General features: G+C 37.1%; 1 protein-coding gene across 14 annotated transcripts in view; it reads left to right on the top strand.

Moving 5' to 3' along the window:
* PSD3 (pleckstrin and Sec7 domain containing 3) overlaps positions 1 to 25,574 on the top strand; it is a 733,176-nt gene that overhangs the window by 586,274 nt on the left and 121,328 nt on the right. The window lies entirely within an intron of this gene.

The raw sequence follows: 25,574 nt of genomic DNA, 5'->3' as shown, positions 1-25,574 counted from the left end.
AGGAGTATTACTCAGCCATCAGAATGAATGAAACCTTGCCTTTTGTAATGATGTGGATGGAACTAGAGTGTATTCTGCTAAGTGGTTTCAGTCAGAGAAAGACAAATAACATGTGATTTCACTCATGTGGAATTTAAGAAGCTATGCAAATGAACAGAATGGATGGATAGGAAAAATACAGGAAGATTAAAATAGAGAGGCAGGCAAACCATAAGAGACTCTTAACTATAGAAAACAGGTTTGCTGGACAGGGGGTCGTGGGTAGGGAATGGGCAAAATGGGTGATAGGAACTAAGGAGGGCCCTTGTTGTGATGAGCAGTGGGTATTATATGTAAGTGACACATCACTAAATACTACTGAAATCAATGCTACACTCTATATTAACTAACTTGAATTTAAATAAAACTTGGAAGAATAAAAAAAATGAATGACCTGGAGATCAAAAGCAAAGTATTATGAAATAGATGCAGTATTGTATTATAGTCCTCAAACTTGCTAAGAGACTAGATCTTTTATTTGCACCACAAAAAGGAAATGACAGTGATTGACATGATAGCAGTGCTGTTGCTACAGTGGCAATCATATCACAATATATAAATATATCAAGTCAACATGTTGTATACCTAAAATTTACATAATGTTACATGTCAAATATATTTCATTTTTAACTATAGCTGAACAAAAGAAGACTCCTGTTAATAATAGGATTACCTGAAGTTGGTAAAGAACATATACCAAAATCCTATTTCCAGCATCATACATGCTAATGAAGGACTGAATGCTTTCCCCCTGAGATTGGGAAGGGACTGATATGCTTACCACTTTTACTCAACATAATACTGCAATTCTGCCAGTGCAGTAAGGCAAGATAAAGGAAAAAATTAGAAAATTAGTTGGAAAAATAAAACTGTCTCTGTTCACGGATGACATGATTGTCTATATATAAACTTCCAAAGGAACCTACCAAAAAGTGCAAAAGAAAAGTCATAGTATTTAGTGTGAGTTCAGCCTTGTTGCAGATTAAAAGATCTACACAATAAAATATATCCATTTCTACATACTAACAATATGTGGAAACCAAATTAAAAATGCAATTCCATTTATAATTACTTTTTAAAAATGTATTACTTAGTGTGATGGATTGAATTGTATCCCCCCGCAACAAAATTCACACATTGAAGCCCTTATCCCAAATGTGACTCTAGGAGATAAGGCTTTTAGGAATTGAGGTTAAATGACATCATAAAGTTAGAATCCTAATCCAGTAGGATTGGTGGTCTTAAAAGAAGAGAAGATGTCTTTCTTTAGTCTCCACATGCATGCACTGAAGAAATGCCATGTGAGTACTTGAAAAGAGCTCTTAGTAGAACCCAACCATGTTGAACACTGATCTCACACTTCCAGGCTTTGGAACTGTGAGAAAATAAATTCCTGTTCTTTAAGCCACACAGTCTGTGATAATTTGTTAAGGCAACCCAAGCAGACCAAGCCACTTAGGTATGCACTTAAAACATGTACAGTATTTGTGTGCTGAATATTACAATATTGTGATGAAAATAATCAAATAACTAAGAAAATGGAGAGGCATACTATGTTCAGAGGTAGGGAAATTCAACATAGTAAAGATGTGCCCAAAAGAAAATAATGCCTATGAAACATTTAAGTTCTGCATTTTTTGTGTTGTTGGGGACAGTCTGTCACTAAGTAGCATGTATTTAAATGACAAGAGCTCTCAAACTGGAGCCTGTGCAGGCTGAGCATTTCTATTCCTTGGCCAATACAGTCCTTTTGTATATTTTGAATTGGATGAATTTTGTTAGGCATTTCCTTGTTGACCATAGTTTCACAATAATTGCTACTTTTCTGGCCCCATATTCTTTGGAGATTGTGACCCCAATCCCTGTCCTCCATTTATACTAAGGTAGCACACAAGAGATGGGAGCAGGCAGATGAATAAGATCATACTTACTGCTGTCTTTGTATTTTAGTGGTATCAATGTGGAAAGAAGTAAAGTGGTTGTCTAGTTTTTATTACCACAGTCTACATAAGGTGAGGTGCAAGTAATGATTTTTTTTCCCTACATGAATTAAGCACTCCTTGAGTACCTAAGACCCTGAATGTATAAAGATTTATGTTAAACACAGCTTCTCTCCTAAGTAGCTTGCATCCAGGTATAATTTGTAGGGAGTAATTACAATCTATCATTTATAGTACAAATTTTTAAATACATAGTTAGCTAAGGTACCATACATGATGTTCAAAGTCAAGTGGAAGAAGTGCTATTGAGACTGTGCTTACATTTTCTCAGATAACAAGACATTGATAGGAACAGTGAAATTGAGGAGAGCCCAGGAGCAGCAGTATCCATGGTTTATAACTTGGAAGATGTCATAAGAACTATTTCAGATAATTAGGGACATCAGAAATGCTTCAGTAAATGATCCAGAGTATGGGGGTTCAAGTATGTGGATGTGATATGTAGGGGGCTATGGTGTGTGTGGTAAGAGGATATGTGATATGTGTTCATGTGGGGTATGGTAGGGTGTTGTGTGTGTGTGTGTCTGTGTGTGTGTGTGTATTCTCCACATCAGTCCCACCAGGAAAATCAGTTCCAGTAAATTAAAAGTAAAAACGAGACAAAATCTAAAATTTTTAGGAGAAAACTGTGGAATAATGTCTTTTATTATCTTTGGGTAGAGAAAGATTTCTTAAGATTTAGAAAAGCAAAAACAGTGAAATAGGTTGATAACATGTGATTACATTAAAAGTAGACTTTTTTGTATTAAAATCCTTTTTTTTAAAAACTTAAAAGACAGTCCACAGATTGGGAGAAGATACTTGTAGCACATTGGCAGGATTGCCATCCATAATACACATTTAAAGAAATCTTTAGTTAGAAAAGGCAGCCCAATAGAATAATGAGCAACAAATATAAACATACATCATCCACAGAAAGAGAAATTCAGATGATCAAAAAATATATGAAGAGCTACCCAACTTCAGCAGTAATCAATGATATTTCATATTAAACACATAATGTTACATTATTTCACATATTTCACATACCAATGTCATTGGCAAGAATTTGAAAGAATGATAACAAATGTTGGCACACATTTAGAGCAAGGAGCTCTCTCCTACCCTGTGAGTGTATCAGTGGTATCACTCCTTTGGAAGACAGTTGGCAATCATCAGTAGAGTTGAAAATACTTAAACCACTCAATCCAGTCCTACTTAGGGACGCATCTACAAAAACTCTGGCAGGTTGGTTTTTTTTTTTAATACTTTATTTATTTGACAGAAAGAATGAGAGCACAAGTGGGGGAGCAGCAGGCAGAGGCAAGGTGAGGAGAAGAGAGAGGAAGAGGCAGGCTCAAGCAGGCTCCCTGGTAAATCCCTGGGAAGGCAGTTGCCTAACTGACTGAGCCATCCAGGCACCCCCAAAACTGTTGCAGTTTTATGAGGGAAAATTTCTTGGCAACATTATAATAGTTGAGAATGAAATAACCAAAATAGACCTTAATAAGGGATTAGATGGGCATAATGAATTCATATAACAAAAAACTATGTAGCAGTGAAAAGGAATGAACAAAAATTCCATGTATCAACATCATGGCTCTCACAAGCATGATGTGAAATGAAAAAAAAGTTCTTTTTTAATTGAATTTAATTGTATTTAAATTCAGTTAACATATAGTGCATTCTTAGTTTCAGAGGTAGAGTTCAGTGGTTGCTCAGTTGTATGTAATACCCAGTCCTCATTACATCACATGCTCTCCTTAATGTCCATCACACCGTTACCCCATCTCTCTCCCCTCCAGTAACCCTTAGTTTGTTTCCTATAGTTAAGAGTCTCTTATGGTAGGGCATCTGGTTATCTCAGTAAGTTAACTGTCTATCTTTGTCCCAGGTCATGATAGCAGGGTCCTGGGATGGAGCCCTGCATTGGGCTCCCTGCTCAGTGGGGAGTCTTGCTTCTCCCTTTCCTTCTGACTCTCCACCCTGCTTGTGCTCTCTCTCGCACACTCTCTCACTCTCTCAAATAAATAAATCTTTTTTTAAAAAAACTCTTATGGTTTGTCTCTCTCTGATTTAATCTTATTTTATTTTTTCTCTCCCTTCCCCTAAGATTCTAAAGCATGTAAAACAACACTGTTTTTAGTAGAAATACATTCACACATAGAAATAATTACATATGGAATAGTGGTTACCTCTGGCAGAGGGGAAAGTCAGTGAAAAGTACACAGCAGTTCAATTATATTGATCTTTTTTTTTTTTTTTTAATTAGGTGATGGGTGTCTGGGTGGCTCAGTCGGTTAAGCAGCTGCCTTGCCTCAGGTTATGATCCGAGGGTCCTGGGATCAAGCCCCATATCAGGCTTCCTGCTCAGTGGAGGGCCTGCTTCTCCTCCTCCCTCTGCCTGCCACTCTGCCTACTTGTGATCTCTATCTCTCTGTCAAATAAATAAACAAAATCTTTAAAAAAAAAATTAAGTGAAGGTGTATGTTTGTTTGCTTTATTGCTCTTGATGAAGTTTAGATGCATAAATGTTTTATAGTTTTTAAAAACTTGATAGAACACATGATTGTATGGGAACTTTAGAAAGAGTGGAAGGTATTTTTTCTTAATCTGTGAGAAAAAGAAGAGTTGGAAAAGAAAAAAAACCCTAAAGTTAGTAATTCCCATCACTACAATATAACATTTTAGAACTTCACCACAATAATAGAATTTTGCTTGTCCTTTACATCTAGAAATGGGAAAGAGTTAATTATGGTTGCATAGTAGACGTAATATAAATATTGTCCACCTTGATTCTGTAAGAGTACACATGAAAGAAGGTGGGGTAAAAGTAGAGAGGAGAGCCAAAGGAAACCAGGGAGAGCCATTATTTTGTTCTTATAGAAAATTGAAAGAGACTGCCTATATTGAGGAAACAGAAAATAATCAAAGCATGTGCTTTTAAACTACTAAGGTGCAAATAAAAACCATACAAAATATATAGAGAAGATGGGATGAAGTGGTTAATTTTGCTAAACCCTCATCTTGCAGCAAAAAAATAAATGGAGCATTTTACAGTTTGTTTATTATGACAGCACGTTGTTTAGGAATATAATAGAAATTAACTACCCAGAGAAATAGTTCAAATGTTAAAAAGTGGTTTGTTTCGGAAAATGGGATTGGAGGACTTGTGAAGAAATGAACCAAGGTGGCTAATTGTTTGGGCATATTACTTTAATAATACTTTTTTTTTAAAAGATTTTATTTATTTATTTGACAGACAGAGATCACAAGCAGGCACAGAGGCAGGCAGAGAGAGAGAGGAGGAAGCAGGCTCCCTGCTGAGCAGAGAGCCTGATGCGGGGCTCGATCCCGGGACCCTGGGATCATGACCTGAGCCGAAGGCAGAGGCTTAATCCACTGAGCCACCCAGACGCCCCACTTTAATAATACTTTAATTGCATTGCATTTCTAGAATCAATTCTTTAGTGACTTTACCCACCTAGATTTGTTTCTAATTTCAAATACGAGATGTGGATTGCTTTGTAAGGAGGTAAGAGCCACACTGGGTTCATATTTTTAATCTCCTTTTAAATACTTTGTATATAAGAAGTATTCAGTAGCATCTTGAGAAGGTTAGTGAGGTTCACTCACTTCAAAGGGGTTTACACACTTGCCTGTCAGTAAAAGTTTTGAAAATTTAGTCCCACAGATCAAATTTGAGAGAGTAGATGTTATTCTGAGTCACACATACTGAAAATAGAGTTTATAATGGCCATGCAGGCAGAATTCTTTGCTATTGTGTAACATTGCGAACAGTCACACTATAATTAAAAGATAATAAAATCGAAACAGTTTTCTTATTTCCATAAGCCAGTTGTTTCATCTTATAAGAGAAAGACCCCCCCCTTTTTTTTAAGATTGATTTATTTGACAGACAGAGATCACAAGCAGGCAGAGAGGCAGGCAGAGAGAGAGAGGAGGAAGCAGGCTCCCTGCTGAGCAGAGAGCCTGAGGCGGGGCTCTATCCCAGGTCCCTGAGATCATGACCTGAGCCAAAGGCAGAGGCTTTAACCCACTGAGCCATCCAGGCACCCCAAGAAAGACTCTTTTAGTGGCTCAAAGCAAAGCAATTATTTCAAAAGTATGCTAAGATAACTTTCCCCCTCCTTTCCACTTTACTGTGCTATGGGCTTGCTGTTGATACAAGGTTAAGGAGCACCACCTTGAGGGCAGTCCTTTGAGTTCTCATTTATTTATTTATTTATTTTGATTTTTTTTTTTAATTATTTATTTATTTACTTGAGAGAGAGACCGTGAGAGAGAGCATGAACGAGGAGAAGGTCAGAGAGAGAAGCAGACTTCCCATGGAGCTGGGAGTTCGATGCGGGACTCGATCCCGGGACTCCAGGATCATGACCTGAGCCGAAGGCAGTCGTCCAACCAACTGAGCCACCCAGGCGTCCCTGAGTTCTCATTTAGTAGTTTGACATGTGACAGTCTAGTTTTGGTAGCATTTTATCTGTTTTTGACGGGGAATCCCTCTTCACAGTTCTACATTTAGATTAAAAAATAATAAATTTTAAGTTTTTAAGTTCCATTTTGATGGCTAATGTCTTCAATTTAAAATCCTTTCCTGAAGTGGACTAAAGTTGTTTTTCTGAAAGAGACCATCCACCATTCTGAACAGCTCTTGACAAGGGCCCATGGAATAAGAACTGCAGTTTTTTAGCACCAAAAAAATCTTTGTTCACAATTTCTGACATACTTCTTTCTGGAAGAGGAATGTACTGTTTTCACTGTATCTAATTTTTAGATATTATTCTATTTGAACTATTGACTCCAAATATTTTTGATGTAGTTAACATTTGGGGGAAAAAAAAAGAAAATAATGTTGATGTCTCTAATTTGGTTATTTAATGCAGTATGAAATTCTTCAGTGATTTGGTAAAAATTTAAAATGAAAATACTGTTTTTTAAAGGAAATAATTACAGTGACAAATTTATTTATAAAAGTTTTATCACTGGATAGTACAGACTTAATTTGAGTTTTGAAACTAGTAATCAGTCTTATTCAGATTTTCTATTTCTTCCTGATTCAATCTTGGGAAATTATATGTTTCTAGGAATTTATCAATTTCTCCTAGGTTCTCCAGTTGTGTATAAGTTTTGTAGTAGTCTCTTAAAATCCTTTGTATTTGAATCATGAATCTTGAATCCATCAGGAAATCTTCTTAGATCAATAACGAAAACGAAAGTTGAACTAGGGGTCAGAAGTCTCCTAGCAAAGAAAATAGCCCAAGACCACATAGTTTCATTGATAAAGTATACCAAACATTTTAAAAAATAATCACAGTCATTATCAAATCTTAACAAATAATGGAATAGAGTGAACACATTCAAAATCATTATTATTACCCTGATACCAAAGCCGGATAAAAACAATACAAGAACAAAAAATTCTAGTTTGTCAAATATAAGTATTTCTACTCTTTCTTTATTTTGACCTCCATGTCTGTGATAAATGTTTCTCCATTCCCTCACTTTCAAGCTATAGGTGTTTTGGTGTCTAAAATGAATCTTTTCTAAGCAGCACATAGATGTGTCTTGTTTTTTTTTAATCCATCCTGACACTTTTGATGGGAGCATTTAGTTCACTTACATTTAGAGTAGTTATTGATAGATACATACTTAGTGCCATTTTTACTACTTGTTTTGTTGTTTGTGGAAATTTTCCCTGTTCCTTTCTCATCTTTGTCACTTTGGTCTTTACTTTTCACTCAAAGAATCCCCTTTAATATTTCTTTCAGGGCTGGTTCAGTGGTCACAGACTCCTTTAGTTTTTCTCTGGGAAACTCTATCTTTCTCTCTAATCTGGATAGAGTATCTTTGGCTACAAATTTTTTCCCTTTCAGAACTTTGAATATATCATGCCACTCCCTTCTGGCTTCCGATTTGGAGGAAAAATCTGCAGCTAGCTTTATGGGTTTTCCATTGGAAGTTAAGAACTTCTTTTGTCTTGCTGCTTTTAAGATTTTTTCTTTATCACTACATTTTGCTTCCTGAATGTAGCTCTTTGTTTATCCTCAGGGACAGGGGAGGCCTATGGCACTGGTCAGCTCCCCTGTTCCTGGAAAGATGTCTCTGTGAATGCTGCCTCTTAGGGACACTCTAAAATTAGTGAATAATCTCGCTACTATAAGCACCAGGCATTGTTTAGATTGCTGTTTCCATGCCATCTGCTCCTGGGCTGTTTGCTTGCTTTCTCTCCCAGAGCAGGGCAGTGCCCTCTAGTCTCTGTCCCAGCCAAACCCTCTAACCTTTAAAACTCCAGGCTTTAAGACCTGCTAGTTGCAAGAATGCACAAAATTCAGCCCCTCTTATTTTCCAAGCCAGTGTTTTTGGATGTTCTTCTTGTGCATTCCCCTGTGTGTTCCCTCTCTCTTGCCCTTCTCCAGGGCCATGGCTCCCTCCCTTCCATAGAGGGGAGGGAGCCCTAAACCACATCTCCACCCTTCCTGCCTTCTCCATGTGGCCTCTTCTCTCCATTTAGTTGTGGAGTTTTTTTCTGTCCGTCTTCAGGCTGATTTCAGTGGTGTTTAGTGTGATTTGATAGTTTTCTAGTTGTGTTTCTAAGACTTCACAAGCCTAAGGTCTCCTACTGTGCTGCCATCTTGGGGAATCTCTACCCTATTCTTTGGATGGAAGCATTTAGTGCCTTTATATTTCAAGAAATATAGCTGTGTTTTTACTGCCATTTTATTAACTTTTTTGATTGTTATTGTCATTCTTTTATTTTATTTTATTTATATATCCAACAGAGATCACAAGTAGGCAGAGAGGCAGGCAGAGAGAGAGGGAGAAGCAGGCTCCCCACTGAGCAGAGAGTCCCGATGCGATGTGGGGCTCAATCCCAGGACCCTGGGATCATGACCTGAGGCGAAGGCAGAGGCTTTAACCCACTGAGCCACCCAGGCACCCCTGTTATTGTCATTCTTCTGTATTCCTTTTTTCTTCTTCTATACTTTCTTTAGTGTTACATTTCTATTCCTTTCATTTTATTTTTCGTTTACCTAACATAGCTTTTTGATTTGTAGTTACCATGTGACTCATATACAAGTCTATTTTAAGTTGATGTTTGCTTAAATTGAAATTTATTCTAAAAATACTTTGTTGTTGTTCTGCTGCCCACGTTTTATGTTTTGATATGTTATTTTACATCTTTTTATTTTGTGTATCATTTAACCAATTAATATAGATGTAATTTATTGTACCAGTTTCCTTTTAACCTTCATAGTAGTTTGCAAGTAGTTTATTCACTGCCTTTACTATTTGTTTGCTTTTACCACTGAGATTTTTTTCTCTTATAATTTTTTATTGCTAGTTATGGCTTTTACTTTTCCAATTAAAAAAGTCCCTTTAGATTATATTGAGGGAGGAGTCAAGATGGCAGAGAAGTAGCAGGCTGAGACTACATCAGATAGCAGGAGATCACCTAGATAGCTTATTAAACCATTGCGAACACCTACATATCCAATGGGAGATCAAAGAGAAGAAGAACAGCAATTTTAGAAACAGAAAATCAACCACTTTCTGAAAGGTAGGACTGGCAGAGAAGTAAATACAAAGTGCTAGGAAGATAGACCACGGGGGGAGGGGCCGGCTCCCAGCAAGAGGCGGAGCAACAGAGCACAAAATCGGGACTTTTAAAATTCTGCTCTGCTGAGGTACATTGCTCCAGAGGCTAAACCGGAGTGAAGCCCTCTTGGGGTCAGCATGGACCCAGGTCCCACAGGGTCGCAGAAGGATTGGGGGTGTCTGAGTGTCGCAGAGCTTGCAGGTATTAGAACGGGGAAGCCGGCTACAGAGACAGAGCCGAGGAGTGAGCTCTCAGCTCGGGGTTACCTTGAACCGGTCGCGGGCTGGGTGAGCTCGGAGTGTGGCTGGAGTCCAGGGAGACGGGAGTTATTGGGCGCTGTTCTCTGACGGCGCACTGAGGAGTAGGGCCCCAAGCTCTCAGCTCCTCTGGGCCAGAGACTGGGAGGCCACCATTTTCATTCCCGTTCTCCAGAACTCTATGAAAAGCGTTCAGAGAACAAAAGCGAACGCGAGCAGATTACTCAGCCCGGCCCCTGGTAAGGGCAGTGCAATTCTGCTTGCGGCAAAGACACTTGAGAATCACTACAACAAGCCCCTCCCCCAGAAGATCAACAAGAAATCCAGCCAGGATCAAGTTCACCTACCAAGGAGTACAGTTTCAATACCAAGGAGAGCAGTGGAATTCCAGAGGAGAAGAAAGCAAAGCACGGAACTCATGGCACTCTCTCCATGATTCATTAGTCTTGCAATTAATTTAATTTGGTTTTTTTTTTAATTTCTTTTTTTTTTCTTTGGCTAAATTTTTTTTTCTTAATTTTTTTAAAGTTTTTTATAAAGATATATTTTTATTTTTATCCCCAGGGGTACAGATCTGTAAATAGCCAGGTTTACACACTTCACAGCACTCACCAAAGCACATACCCTCCCCAATGTCCATAACCCCACCCCCCTCCCCCCAGCAACCCTGAGTTTGTTTTGTGAAATTAAGAGTCACTTAGGGTTTGTCTCCCTCCCAATCCCATCTTGTTTCATTGATTCATCTCCTACCCATGGTGCATCACACTTCCTCATATCAGGGAGATCATATGATAGTTGTCTTTCTCTGCTTGACTTATTTCGCTAAGCATGATACGCTCTACTTCCATCCACGTTGTCGCAAATGGCAAGATTTCATTTCTTTTGATGGCTGCATAGTATTCCATTGTGTATATATACCACATCTTCTTGATCCATTCATCTGTTGATGGACATCTAGGTTCTTTCCATAGTTTGGCTATTGTGGACATAGCTGCTATAAACATTCAGGTGCAAGTGCCCTTTTGGATCACTATGTTTGTATCTTTAGGGTAAATACCCAGTAGTGCAATTGCTGGGTCATAGGGCAGTTCTATTTTCAACATTTTGAGGAACCTTCATGCTGTTTTCCAGAGTGGCTGCACCAGCTTGCATTCCCACCAACGGTGTAGGAGGGTTCCCCTTTCTCCACATCCTCGCCAGCATCTGTCATTTCCTGACTTGTTGATTTTAGCCATTCTGACTGGTGTGAGTGATATCTCATTGTGGTTTTGATTTGTATTTCCCTGATGCCGAGTGATACGGAGCACTTTTTCATGTGTCTGTTGGCCATCTGGATGTGTTCTTTGCAGAAATGTCTGTTCATGTCTTCTGCCCATTTCTTGATTGGATTATTTGTTCTTTGGGTGTTGAGTTTGCTAAGTTCTTTATAGATTTTGGACACTAGTCCTTTATCTGATATGTCGTTTGCAAATATCTTCTCCCATTCTGTCAGTTGTCTTTTGGTTTTGTTAACTGTTTCCTTTGCTGTGCAAAAGCTTTTGATCTTGATAAAATCCCAATAGTTCATTTTTGCCCTTGCTTCCCTTACCTTTGGCGATGATCCTAGGAAGATGTTGCTGCGGCTGAGGTTGAAGAGATTGTTGCCTATGTTCTCCTCAAGGATTTTGATGGATTCTTTTCTCACATTGAGGTCCTTCATCCATTTTGAGTCTATTTTCATGTGTGGTGTAAGGAAATGGTCCAATTTCATTTTTCTGCATGTGGCTGTCCAAACAAATTTCCCAACACCATTTATTGAAGAGGCTGTCTTTATTCCATTGGACATTCTTTCCTGCTTTGTTGAAGATTAGTTGGCCATAGAGTTGAGGGTATATTTCTGGGCTCTCTATTCTGTTCCATTGATCTATGTGTCTGTTCTTGTGCCAGTACCATGCTGTCTTGATGATGACAGCTTTGAAATAGAGCTTGAAGTCCGGAATTGTGATGCCACCAACTTTGGCTTTCTTTTTCAATATTCCTTTGGTTCTTCGAGATCCTTTCTGGTTCCATACAAATTTTAGGTTTATTTGTTCCATTTCTTTGAAAAAGATGGATTGTACTTTGATAGGAAATGCATTTAATATGTAGATTGCTTTAGGTAGCATAGACATTTTCACAATATTTATTCTTCCAATCCAGGAGCATGGAACATTTTTCCATTTCTTTGTGTCTTCCTCAATTTCTTTCATGAGTACTTTATACTTTTCTGAGTATAGATTCTTAGCCTCTTTGGTTAGGTTTATTCCTAGATATCTTATGGTTTGGGGTGCAATTGTAAATGGGATTGACTCCTTAATTTCTCTTTCTTCTGTCTTGTTGTTGGTGTAGAGAAATGCAACTGATTTCTGTGCATTGATTTTATATCCTGACACCTTACTGAATTCCTGTACAAGTTCTAGCAGTTTTGGAGTGGAGTCTTTTGGGTTTTCCACATGTAGTATCATATGATCTGCGAAGAGTGATAGTTTGACTTCTTCTTTGCCGATTTGGATGCCTTTAATTTCCTTTTGTTGTCTGATTGCTGAGGCTAGGACTTCTAGTACTATGTTGAATAGCAGTGGTGATAACGGACATCCCTGCCGTGTTCCTGACCTTAGCGGAAAAGCTTTCAGTTTTTCTCCATTGAGAATGATATTTGCAGTGGGTTTTTCATAGATGGCTTTGATAATATTGAGGTATGTGCCCTCTATCCCTACACTTTGAAGAGTTTTGATCAGGAAGGGATGCTGTACTTTGTCAAATGCTTTTTCAGCATCTATTGAGAGTATCATATGGTTCTTGTTCTTTCTTTTATTGATGTGTTGTATCAAATTGATTGATTTGCGAATGTTGAACCAACCTTGAAGCCCTGGAATAAATCCCACTTGGTTGTGGTGAATAATCCTTTTAATGTACTGTTGAAACCTATTGGGTAGTATTTTGGTGAGAATTTTCGCATCTTTGTTCATCAAGGATATTGGTCTGTAGTTCTCTTTTTTGATGGGATCCTTGTCTGGTTTTGGGATCAAGGTGATGCTGGCCTCATAAAATGAGTTTGGAAGTTTTCCTTCCATTTCTATTTTTTGGAACAGTTTCAGGAAAATAGGAATTAGTTCTTCTTTAAACGTTTGGTAGAATTCTCCTAGGAAGCCGTCTGGCCCTGGGCTTTTGTTTGTTTGGAGATTTTTTTTTTTTTTTAAAGATTTTATTTATTTATTTGACAGAGAGAAATCACAAGTACACTGAGAGGCAGGCAGAGAGAGAGAGAGAGAGAGAAGGAAGCAGGCTCCCTGCTGAGCAGAGAGCCCGATGCGGGACTCGATCCCAGGACCCTGAGATCATGACCTGAGCCGAAGGCAGCGGCTTAACCCACTGAGCCACCCAGGCGCCCCTGTTTGGAGATTTTTGATGACTGCTTCAATCTCCTTGGTTATGGGTCTGTTCAGGTTTTCTATTTCTTCCTGGTTCAGTTGTTGTAGTTTATATGTCTCTAGAAATGCATCCATTTCTTCCAGATTGTCAAATTTGTTTGCGTAGAGTAGCTCACAGTATGTTCTTATAATTGTTTGTATTTCTTTGGTGTTAGTTGTGATCTCTCCTCTTTCATTCATGATTTCTTTTGGGGGGGGTCCTTTCTCTTTTCTTTTTGATAAGTCCGGCCAGGTATTTATTAATTTTATTAATTCTTTCAAACCTCCTAGTTTCATTGATTTGTTCTATTGTTTTTTTGGTTTCTATTTCATTGATTTCGGCTCTGATCTTTATGATTTCTCTCTCCTGCTGGGTTTAGGGATTCTTTCTTGTTCTTTCTCCAGCTCCTTAGGTGTAGGATTAGGTTGTGTACCTGAGACCTTTCTTATTTCTTCAGAAAGGCTTGTACCGCTATATATTTTCCTCTCAGGACTACCTATGCTGTGTCCCACAGATTTTGAACTGTTGTATTTTCATTATCATTTGTTTCCATAAACTTTTTCAATTCTTCTTTAATTTCTGGCTGACCCATTCATTCTTTAGAAGGATGCTGTTTAGTCTCCATGTATTTGGGTTCTTTCCAAACTTCCTTTTGTGGTTGAGTTCTAGCTTCAGAGCATTGTGGTCTGAAAATATGTAGGGAATGATCCCAATCTTTTGATACCAGCTGAGACCTGATTTATGACCCAGGATGTGATCTATTCTGGAGAATGTTCCATGTGCACTAGAGAAGAATGTGTATTCTGTCGCTTTGGGATGAAATGTTCTGAATATATCTCTGATGTCCATCTGGTCCAATGTGTCATTTGAGGCCTTTATTTCCTTGGTGATCTTGTGCTTGGATGATCTGTCCATTTTAGTGAGGGGAGTGTTAAAGTCCCCTACTATTATTGTATTATTGTTGATGTGTTTCTTTGATTTTGTTATTAATTGGTTTATATAGTTGGCTGCTCCCACGTTAGGGGCATAGATATTTAAAATTGTTAGATCTTCTTGTTGGACAGATCCTTTGAGTATGATATAGTGTTTTTCCTTGTCTCTTAGTATAGTCTTTGGCTTAAAATCTAATTGATCTGATATGAGGATTGCCACTCTGCTTTCTTCTGATGTCCATTAGCATGGTAAATTCTTTTCCACCCCCTCACTTTAAATCTGGAGGTGTCTTTGGGTCTGACATGAGTTTCTTGTAGGCAACATATAGATGGGTTTTGTTTTATCCATTCTGATACCCTGTGTCTTTTGATTGGGGGCATTTAGCTTATTAACATTCAGGGTAACTATTGAGAGATATGAATTTAGTGCCATTGTATTGCCTGTAAGAGACTGTTACTGTATATTGTCTCTGTTCATTTCTGATCTACTACTTTTAGGCTCTCTCTTTGCTTAGAGGACCCCTTTCAATATTTCCTGTAGAGCTGGTTTGGTGTTTGCAAATTCTTTCAGTTTTTGTTTGTCCTAGAAGCTTTTAATCTCTCCTTCTATTTTCAATGAAGGAAGTCCATAAAATCTTTGCACACAAAGATCATGCATACAAATATTCTAGCAAGGAAGTAGGTCATACAAAGCCTAAAGGTGAAAAGGAGCAAATGAAGGTAATGCCTGTTAGGTGCTTTGCACATGGAAGGAACCTAACTTATTTTAAGAACCTAATTGCTGGGGCACCTGGGTGGCTCAGTGGGTTAAGCCAGGTCATGATCTCAGGGTCCTGGGATTGAGTCCCACATCAGGCTCTCTGCTCAGCAGGGAGCCTGCTTCCCTCTCTTTCTCTCTGCCTGCCTCTCTGTCTACTTGTGATCTCTGTCTGTCAAATAAACAAATAAAATCTTTTTTTAAAAAAAAAAAAGAACCTAATTGCTAATTTTGCTACTGAATAACATGAATAACATCATCATCATCATCTCTGAAATTCCATGGCCAATGAAAGAATCATTGGGTAAAATAAGAAGAATAGTACTATGTCTTTCTTTAATGTCATTTTTTAAAACAACATATGTAGTCTTAGCAGAAGTGTTTTAAAAAATAAGTGTAATATCCCAATTGTGTGACACATGTGTGCATGATAAAATTATTAGAAAGTAATATACCAAAATGTCAATAATGGTAATCTCAGGTTAGATTGGTGGTTTTATAGTTTTTTTGTGTGCTTTTTCCTTTTTTTCCCCTTATTTTTTACTTACTCTTGTATTTTTGCTATTGATACTAGACAAGCATGACTTACATTTTAAGGAAAAATCATTATTTTATGTTAAAACATCTCATATTAAACGTGACATTATGGGCCGCCTGGGTGCTGCAGTTGTTTTAAGCGTCTGTCTGACTCTTGGTTTCAGGTCAGTTCATGATCTCAGAGTCCTGGGATCGAGCCCCGCATTGGGCTCCACCCTCAGTGTGGAGTCTGCTTGAGAGTCTCTCTCTCCTTCTGCCCCTCCTGCTCTCTCTCTCTAAAATAAAATCATAAAAAAATAAAATGTGGCATTAATATAATGGCATGTTAATGTTCTAATGAAGTATAATTATATATATTTAGATATAATTATATCTAAAATTATAGAAAAACATTTGCAAATAATGGTAAATGGAAAAGGGTATAACAAACATTTATCATACATGGTTAACAATTAAAAAATGATGGTTGTTGTGATACTGTTCTTATCATAAATAAATTAGGGGCTAGGAGATGATTGTGTATTTGGCAAAGGTGGTTTTGTGTTGTTTTAGCAGCACTAAGTAATTTGTATAAAGGATGATTGTTGCCTTACTCCTGGGAATGCATTCCTATTTGCCTTTTTACAAAGTGGAAAGCACTTTAGAGCAACAGAAGTCTAAATAAATGGAAGACATTTGAATTGGAAAAGCCAAGAGTTAAGCACACAGTGGCACCAATTCAGATGCAGTCTATGACACCTCCCTCCCTGTGAGCAGCCTTGTAGTGTGAGGGTCCGGAGTCATATTTCAGAAGGTGGAGCTGGAAGTCTATCCTGAAGCTTCTAAATTTGGGGAAGAGCAGACAGACTTCTGTTACATGCCCTGGAGAACAGATTCTGTCTGGAAGCTGCTCATCCTTGCCACTAGAAATTATTTTTATTGACCTGCAGTAGCTTTTGCCTAGGGGCATTCTAAAGATGCCAGGAGCCTTGGGCTGTTTTACAATTATAATTACAATTCCAAACTTATTTGAATTGCTATTTGTAGAAATGCATGTTCAGCAGGGCCTTTGACTCTGACCTTTCTCAGTCATAATGTTCTTGTGAAGTGACACCTGATTTGGTATCACTTGATAAGCCTAATTGCCTGATTCAGCAGTTACCTACACTGCCCAGATGGACTATAATGATTTAACCTTACATTTTATTTTAGCACTTAGCTCTCTAAGTTTTATAATGAGTTCTATAAATTATTGAAGAAATTATTAAAAAACATTAGTATGCTTGATTTTCTATAATGAAGTTACTGAACTTCAGTAACATTTAGCTATGTCCAACTTTTTAAGATGGTTATTAAAAACTTTAAGTTCTCCTGCATCCTCCTTCAGTTTATTAGAATTAGGATCATGTTGATTGTAGCTAATAATATTGTATCTCACATTTGTATGTTGCCAAGAGAAAAGATAGTAAACATCTTCATCATAAGAAAAAAAATTGCCACCATGTATGGTGACAGATATTAGCTAGCTTTACTGTGGTGATCAATTTCATTATATATACAAATATCTAATCATTATATTATATACCTGAAATTAGCATAATGTTATGTCAATTATACGTCAATTTAAAAAAAATGAATATTGAGGTGGCATTTCTTTCCTAGAATTTTTAAGTCCTTTACCACAAATGTTCTGTAAATCCTTGAAAACCAATAGTACTTTGACAAGCTCTATTTGTTCCTTATGAGCCTAGTCTTCATTAAAAATCTTATTTTCATATGTAACATTATTTTACTGATATAATCTGCATCAAAATTTTATCCTGGCCCCCTCTGTTCTCTTGAAGCAACATCAGTTTTGTAACATGTTTCATCTAAATGATGGAGAAAATCAACTTTTTTTTTTTTAAGATTGTATTTATTTATTTGAAAGACAGCATGAGAGGGGAGAGGTCAGAGGGAGAAGCAGACTTCCCACCAAGCAGGGAGCCCAGTGTGGGACTCAATCCTGAGATTTCAGGATCATGACCTGAGCCGAAGGCAGTTGCTTGACCAACTGAGCCACCCAGGTGTCCCAAGAAAATGAACTTTTAAAAAATTCCCTTTAACGTTTGTTCAGTCACATCATTTCCATGCCTATTTGGGAAATCTGATTTTTTTCCATTTTTCTTCCAAGTTTTTAACCTGCTCTCTGGTCATATCAACAAATCAAACAAAGTATATACTCGGAGGTTCCATTCTAGTATAGTGGGAGCTCAATAATAAATTTGCCATAATTCAGAGAGGTGTTAAGTGATCCAGAGAAGAACAAAGCTAAGGTGAGGAGAAGTTATTAAATAACAAAAATTCAGCTAAGTAAATTGAAGATCTAGGTGGCTTTGTAAACATTTGGGCAGCATCCCATCTAACAAAGAAAAAGGAATTTCATTGAGCTGTAGAAAATAAAAGGTTTTTATTTTTTTTTTTTAAGATTTTATTTATTTGACAGAGAGAGAGAGAGATCACAAGTAGGCAGAGAGGCAGGCAGAAAGAGAGGAGGAAGCAGGCGCCGTGCCTAGCAGAGAGCCCAATGCCGGGCTCGATCCCAGGACCCTGAGATCATGACCAGAGCCAAAAGCAGAGGCTAAACTCCCTGAGCCACCCATGTGCCCTGAAAAATGAAAGGTTTTTAAAGGCAGAACAGAAAGAAGGAAATTATTAATAAAGAATATATTGTTTTAGGTATGATCCCCTCCTAAGAGGAACTGAAGGGGCCTATCAGTTGAATTTTGTAGTGCTGACCAAGAAATTCCATGTTGACTGGTTAAAGGTTATATCCCTGGCAGGGGTGGGTAGGATTGAAAATGTAATTTGTTCAAGCATTGAGCCTTGGTTTGCTGACTTGTAGCCTTAACGTACATGATAACACTTCAGACAGAGAGTCTAAGGATCTTTGTTGGGCAGCTATTGTCTTAGCAATGGATTCTGTTAAATCTGTGAGTTAAGGAGAGGCTGCTGATCATATTCTGATTTATATTTACTCCTAATCAGGGTAGTATAGCCCCACCAAAGGTAGCAAATCCTGAATCATGAACACTTTCTATAGTTCCTTTCTACCTTGATGATGTAAATTCAGCAGAGTCGAACCATGAGATGTAACTATATAGAGCACAGTTAGAAAACCTGGTTATGCACAGCCATGTTGGTATTCACAGGCCCAAGGAGAAGATAACCATCACAGACAACAATAAATCCTGTCAGAGTACAAACTATTTCCACTAAGCTGGCTCTGTTAAAAGACAGGTTTTTGATGACAGATCCAACATTTGAAAGGCAAACTTTTTCTCATTAGCAATGGCCTGGGAGACACGGATGATGGCATTATCTTTTGAGACCAGCCCCAGAATAAAGGACAGAAAGGAAAGAAGAACTCACCTGTTTAGGTAAATGGAACTCTTGATCTGGCATCTTGGGAGGAAGCAAGAGCCACTTTATTTCCTCATCAGTTTGATTTGGAGTTTCCAACATCTGTACAGGACCACATGTCAGGTGGAGACTTCTTTAGTAGTGAGATGCATATCCAAGATTTAAGTCTCTGAAATGTGACTCTTAACTGAGTAGTGAGAAGGACCTAGTATAGGGGCAGATTTAAGGGCAGTCTTTTTTCTTAATGATTCCCAATCAGAAGAACATCTATTCTACTTTTTTTTTTTTTTTTTTTGCATATAGAGATGGTCTAGTAGCTTTAATCACATATATTTATTTGAATTGTTAATCCTCAGAAACCTTAACTAAGGAGTAAACAACTGTGAACTGTCTTTTTCATTAGCATTCTGTGAATTTGGCAGATTTATACTTTTTATGATTTCTAGATATGTGCTTTTTTTCTTAGAAAATTTCTTAGCATGGCATAAAACATGTTTACTGATAGATACAAATGTCTTTAGTTCCTATGTAAGAGGGAGCAAAAAGTGGGTAGGCTTATGTTTAGTGATTAATACTATTTTATCTTAAGATTAATGTTATTTTATCTGAAAATGATCTAGATATTTGATATCTTTCCTTTATTTAACTTCACTTAGCAAAACTTAAAAATTTCAAGTTACCAAAGATTTCAGAAGCTATTTTTAAGTACATTATGCTTTATAAAACATAATTATTGCTAAAAGCTCACTTAAAAACTTTATCATCCACATCTATTTAATTTACTTATTCTCAGTAATTATTTTGAGATTACCCATGAAGACTAAAGAGGCATTAGACAAAGTCAGCCATTATTCTGTTATCTTTTGCTGACAAATTTTGCAACAGAGATAACATTAATTTATTTGACTAATAAACCCAGAAGGAGTAAGAAGTTATGTCTGCATTATATTCAGTTTTTGTAACTTTAAAACATGTATTTTAATCAAACCAGGAAACTTAAACTAGCTTCAGTACCAAATATCTTATAATCACATGAACCTGAAAAGTATTTGTGTTAGTTTCTGTTATATTTCTGAGATTTAAAAATAATTTATAAGTGCTTATTTTTAAGCCAATTAAATAGAGCTATTTACAAGTCTCAGCAATACCATCCTGAGTTGGAAAATGCTGCACATAAACAGAGATCTTACTGTTTTCAAATTTTTTAGCCGTAGGACTGGTATTACAGTAATGTCACTAGTCAATATTGACTAGTCTATAAAAGCACAGTTGGACCCAAACTGTTTTCCTGGCAGATAGAATAAGTTAAGGTTACCTACTCAGATAGCCCAAATTTTTTCTGCTAATATTTGTGGAAAAGATACATGATTTTTCGTTTACCTGAATTTAATTTCCTCTTTTTCATTCTACTTCTGATAAGAATTTCTTCTCTGAGGTTTGTACTTCTAATATTTTCATCTCAAAGCCACAGGAAAGAGTGCAAGTTCCTCCAAGAAGGACTTTGTTTTCCCAAGACAAGTAATTTAAAAGCTGTTGAGATAAATGGGAGGTTTGGAGATCAATGAAAGGAATAGGTGCACTTTGAATTGCCTCTTGTGCTACATTTTTAGTTTTGGAAAAAAACTTGTAAGATAAGGATACTTTCTTTTAACCTTAATTTTCCCTTGGCTGTTTAAGCATATAATGTCACAGTTCACCAGAAAAACTCTCAGAGTTGACTCGGAAGAGGTACATATGGCCCTCCTTTGAAGGTATATATGGGGGAGTCTATAAGGCCATTAACTTGGTGGGCTTTTGGTTACATTCATGTATTCAAATTTTCAGAGAAGGAAAATTATTCAGAGGGGCACTAGAATGAGTATTCACAGGGGGACAGAGGGAATCAGCAGGATATCATCAGTCTTGCAGTCTTTGTAGTCTTTCCTATCAGGTACCTCTTGTCTTTAATTTGTATTCAGCCTTTTACAGTGAAACTTTTAATAAAGTTATTTTTGGAATTTTGAAGATTTTTGCTTTTTACTTTCACTTCTTAAATAATCTGATCTAATTAGAATGTTCCTCATAATGGCCATTGTAGTTCTAGATTGTAGTTCCGCCTGAAGGCTGGCAGATCAGTAAGACCCAAACTGCAAGTGGAGTGCAAGTCACATTTCTGTCCAGCCTTAACTTGAGGACCCCAGCCTGACAGTTACCAAGTGAAGTTCTTTAGGACACAAAACAAACTTAGTAAGATTTTGCCATTTTTGTAGATATTTATAGCTTCTGGGACCATGGTTCTTAGATAGAAAATAAGCACGTGTGCTAGAAAGTGATGCACTTAACTCTGGATTTTAAGGATCCCATTTTATTGTTATTCATTCATTCATCCATTTATCTATCTATCTATCTATCTATCTACCTATTTTTGTTTTTAGCTAAGCCTTTGGGTCTCTTGGAGCCAGATTAACACCAAAGAGGGATATGCTACAGGGTTGGGATTGTGTGGTGTCTCACAGTACCCTGTTACACAGAAATATTCTTGAGGTTGGTAGCTGACTTAGTGTCAATCTAATCCCCTCTGTGACCAGCTCTTGCTAACACAGGAGTCTTTGGGTTAAGAGATGAACACTCTAACAGCTCTTAAATGCTCAACAAGTACCCACCAATTTTTGTGGTCTTTTGGCCTTTGAGATCCCTGTTAGCAATAGCTTTTACCTACACCAAAGAAGACAAACATGCACTTAATCTATCAGCAGTAACCAGGAGATACTACTGTGTCTTGGCCAAGAGAAGGCCCTGTGCACACCACCAATTCCCGTGGAACCTTGGACTGGAGAAACCAGCAAACCCAAGGAATGGGGACTGCAGACTGATTCCAAACAAAGTTCAGAACTACAGTTGCCTCCAACAGTTCCCAGTGTTGGATTCCTAGAAAGGACTCCACAAACAACTGGGGAGCTATAGACTAAACTGCCAGCAGTTCCCTGCATGGAATCTGGAGATAGAATTGAGGCCTGGAGTTTTCCACTAAAAAACTTGGGGCTTAGCTTTGGGCAGAATCATCTGCCAGTTCAACTGGGCTGAAGGCAGAACTGCTACATTAACTGGGCTCCATCTGCCAGCTAAAACTGATGTGCCCTGTAAAGGAAAGCCAATTAGATTGGGAGGTCAAAGCAGAACAGAACTCAGAACCCAAGAAGGAACTTACCCATAGCCCTTGGAAACAGCAAGAAAGACAGTGAACTCAAAGGGTTTGTGGGTCCCACACATTTTTTCATGGTTACTCAAGCCATCAGAAGTCTCCTTTGGCCCCAACTACTGTCACCAAATCTGTTTAATTAACAGATACTCAACTGAGTAAATTTGAAGATCTAATTGGCTTTATTAAAAGATTCATTAATCAGGCAGCAGCATCCCTTTCAGCAAATAGAAAGGAGCTCTGTTCAGCTGTAAAAAAGGAAAAGTTTTTAAAAGTAGGGAAGGAACAGAAAAAAAATAAATTACTCACAAAGAATGCATTATTTTAGATAAGATATCCCTCCTAAAGGCAACAGAAGTTGTCTACCAGTAAATTTCTTTTCCGACCAGAAAATTCGATGTTGATTGGTTAAAGGTTACATTCTTGGGGTGGATGAAACTGCAGTTAGGTTAAGTATTAAGTCTTGGTTTGGTGACATGGGGCCTAAACATAAATGAGTCCATTTGGGGCCTGTTGCAGGGTGAAGCGAGTGAGTAAGTGCTATATTGCATAGTGACTAAAGTGGACCTGTGGATGAGGTAGTATTTCAGCACGTACCTAGTTGAAGTGAAGGGACAAGCTGTAATATTTGGGGAAGGAACATTTTAGCTGGAGAAAGTAAGGTATATTTCCTTTGCAAAAATTATTTTTTAAAAAGTTACATGACTACTATTTCTGTTTTTCCTGAAAATATATTCAGAGTCATTTTTATATTTCTTGCTCCCTGCATGCTTTTCCTGTAACCTTTAGCTTACGATGATATATTCTTCTTGTGTTCTGCCCTCTTTTTCAACCTCAGCATACTTCGTTTAAATTCTTCCTGTGCTTCAGTAATGGCTGCCAGTGAAGTTATCTCCTATCTAAGTGGAGAGAGATCATTGTTTATACGTTAGGTTTGTAGATTTTTGTAGCTTATTACTTGGGTAAAAAGTTCTCTATCAGCTTTTGTCCTTTCTCCTATTATTTATTTTTATTGTTTGTAATCATATTTGGTATCTTTAATATTAAGACAGGGTCTGAAACAAACAAAAACAAATATGTTAATATTTGTGTTGCATTTCCCCTAGTTAAATTAAGAATGAAAGATGTACCCTCTTTCTTGTAAAAATTTATCAATAATGTCAGCAGGAGTCCTTAAAATAATTAACTCTAACAAAGAAAAAATTCTGAATACATGAATGAACTTTAAAAAATAAGTTCTTGTGTTTTATCATGGAAATTGGATGCATTTTTCCTTTAGCAGACAGTATCCTTAAAGAAGAATGCACTTCAGAAAGATTCATATATATTAATTTTCAGAAGTAGGTACTGTTTTATTCCTATTTTACAGAGAAAGGAAGTAAAGCCTGAAGAGGTTAAGTGACTTGCCCAGGGTCACTCTGGTAAAAATCAAAATTTCAAACCTGGTGCTTTCTATAAAAAATAATATGTTGACTTTTGTCCAGAGGCCATCTTATTAAAGGATGGTGTTTTTTAACAATGTTATGAGACTTCCATAATTGAGATCCACATTTTGATTTAGTGTCGTAGTCCAGACATACTCTAGAGAATATAAAGGTCAAAAGAAAATCTTTTTTTCCCCCCTTCTAAGTCTTGCTGAAAACTAAACGCTTATTTGAAATCTTCTCTGACTTCTCTGACTCATCAGTAGAATTAATGACTTCTGTCTTTGACAACTTGAAAATCCATTGTGATTTTCTTAGGTTGGTGTCATGCTACCATTTGTTTACACAGCTTGGTATGTTGTATTAAGTTTTATTATTAATGTGATGCCTCTATATACAAACTTTTTTTGAAAATTTTTTTATATGTTATGTTAGTCACCATACAGTACATCATTAGTTTTTGATGTAGCATTCCATGATTCACTATTTGCTTATAACACCCAGTGCTCCAGACAAACTCTTTATGGGTAGGATCTGTGGCCTGTTAATCTTTAAGTAATTCCAACAATATTGTAATTATATTAGAGTGTAGCGTATTCATTTTATAGATTTAAAACCAGAGATGTTAGGTGACTTGTCCAAAATCAGAGAATAGTGGATATAAAGGTATAAATAAAAATCCAGGTTTCTTGTCAACAAGTTCACAAGGTAACAAGGTAGACAAGGTTCACAAGGTTCAACAAGAAACAAGGTAGTTTCTGCCTTTCCAAAAAGACCAATTTAGGTAAGAGTCTTGCTTTCTTAAAGGCATATCCAGAATGATCAGGGGACATTCTTATGTGGGATAGTCTCCCAACTCCCACTTTTGTTTCATGTTCTCTTCTCTATCAATAAAATAAACTTAATCCTATATATAAAAGAAGGAAAATTTTTCGGATTAAGTATACGTTATACTTCTGGTTTCACTGAGGCTGCCACATTTTTTCCTTTTATAAAATATAGTTGAGTACAAATAACAGCTTCCAGTGTTGAAGAGAAAAATTATAAAGATTAACTGACTTCAAACATGAGCAAACTGCCTTAAATGTTTCAAATATAAATGATATAGAAATGCAAGATGGTAATAGTACTATTTTATTTCAACTACTCTGTTATAACCGTAGGATAAATACTGTCAGTAGCTTAATATTATGTAACTCATCTCCCAGATGTAACTTCTGTTAGGTAGAGCTTCCATTCCAGTGCTCAAGTAGTAGTCTAAAAGTGTCTGAGTTACTCTTATAAAGGAGAAAGAAATTTTTCTTCTGCCTTTCAGGGTCCTTCTAACTGAACTAAGAAATTGACATGAGACAGATTAAAAGGGAAGAGGAAAAAAACCAAAATTTTATTACATGCACACAGAAGCCCAGTAATGGAATTGAGACCTAAAGAAATGATCAAGGCAGGCAAGTTTTATGTTTTAGACAAAGAGACAATAAACCTCTGAGGAATTAATAGGACGGAGAAAACATAACTTTGGGAGTTTCAGTTAGTAAGGAATTCTAAACAGAATTTGGGCTGGAAGAGTAAATTAGTAAAAAAGTAACAAGGGTTGTTTATACAGTTTTCATGTCTTTAAATTTCCTGTCTCTGGTGATAAGAATGTCTCTACCTCATGGTACAGAGAGGGTACCTTTCACATGAAAGTTTTCTTTCTTGTTTCTGTAGACAAAGTGTATATGGTGGGGTGATCAGCGTGTTCTTTTTGCATTGGTTGTTTCTTATAACTTTTATTGAAAATAATGTGCCAAAGTGGCACATTTTGGGCATCCTTCCCTTGACCCCTAAAGTTCCCTGGAAGTTTCACACATTAAAAGTTGAGCTGGTAGATTGTTCTGTCTCCTTGAACCAGTCTTCTAGTTCTGATAATAGGTCAGTGCAGTTAAACTCTTTGAGGAAGTGGTGATGTGGGTGAGTTCTCAAACATAAGCCTATGGCTAAAATAATCAGGTAATAAGTAAGAGGCATGGAAAAAAGAGAAAAACAACGGTTAATGATTAG

Source organism: Mustela nivalis (assembly GCF_964662115.1).
Source record: "Mustela nivalis genome assembly, chromosome: 20".
NCBI lineage: Eukaryota > Metazoa > Chordata > Mammalia > Carnivora > Mustelidae > Mustela > Mustela nivalis.
The sequence above is the reverse complement of the archived record's forward strand: the minus strand, read 5'-3'. Positions and strand labels throughout refer to the sequence as shown.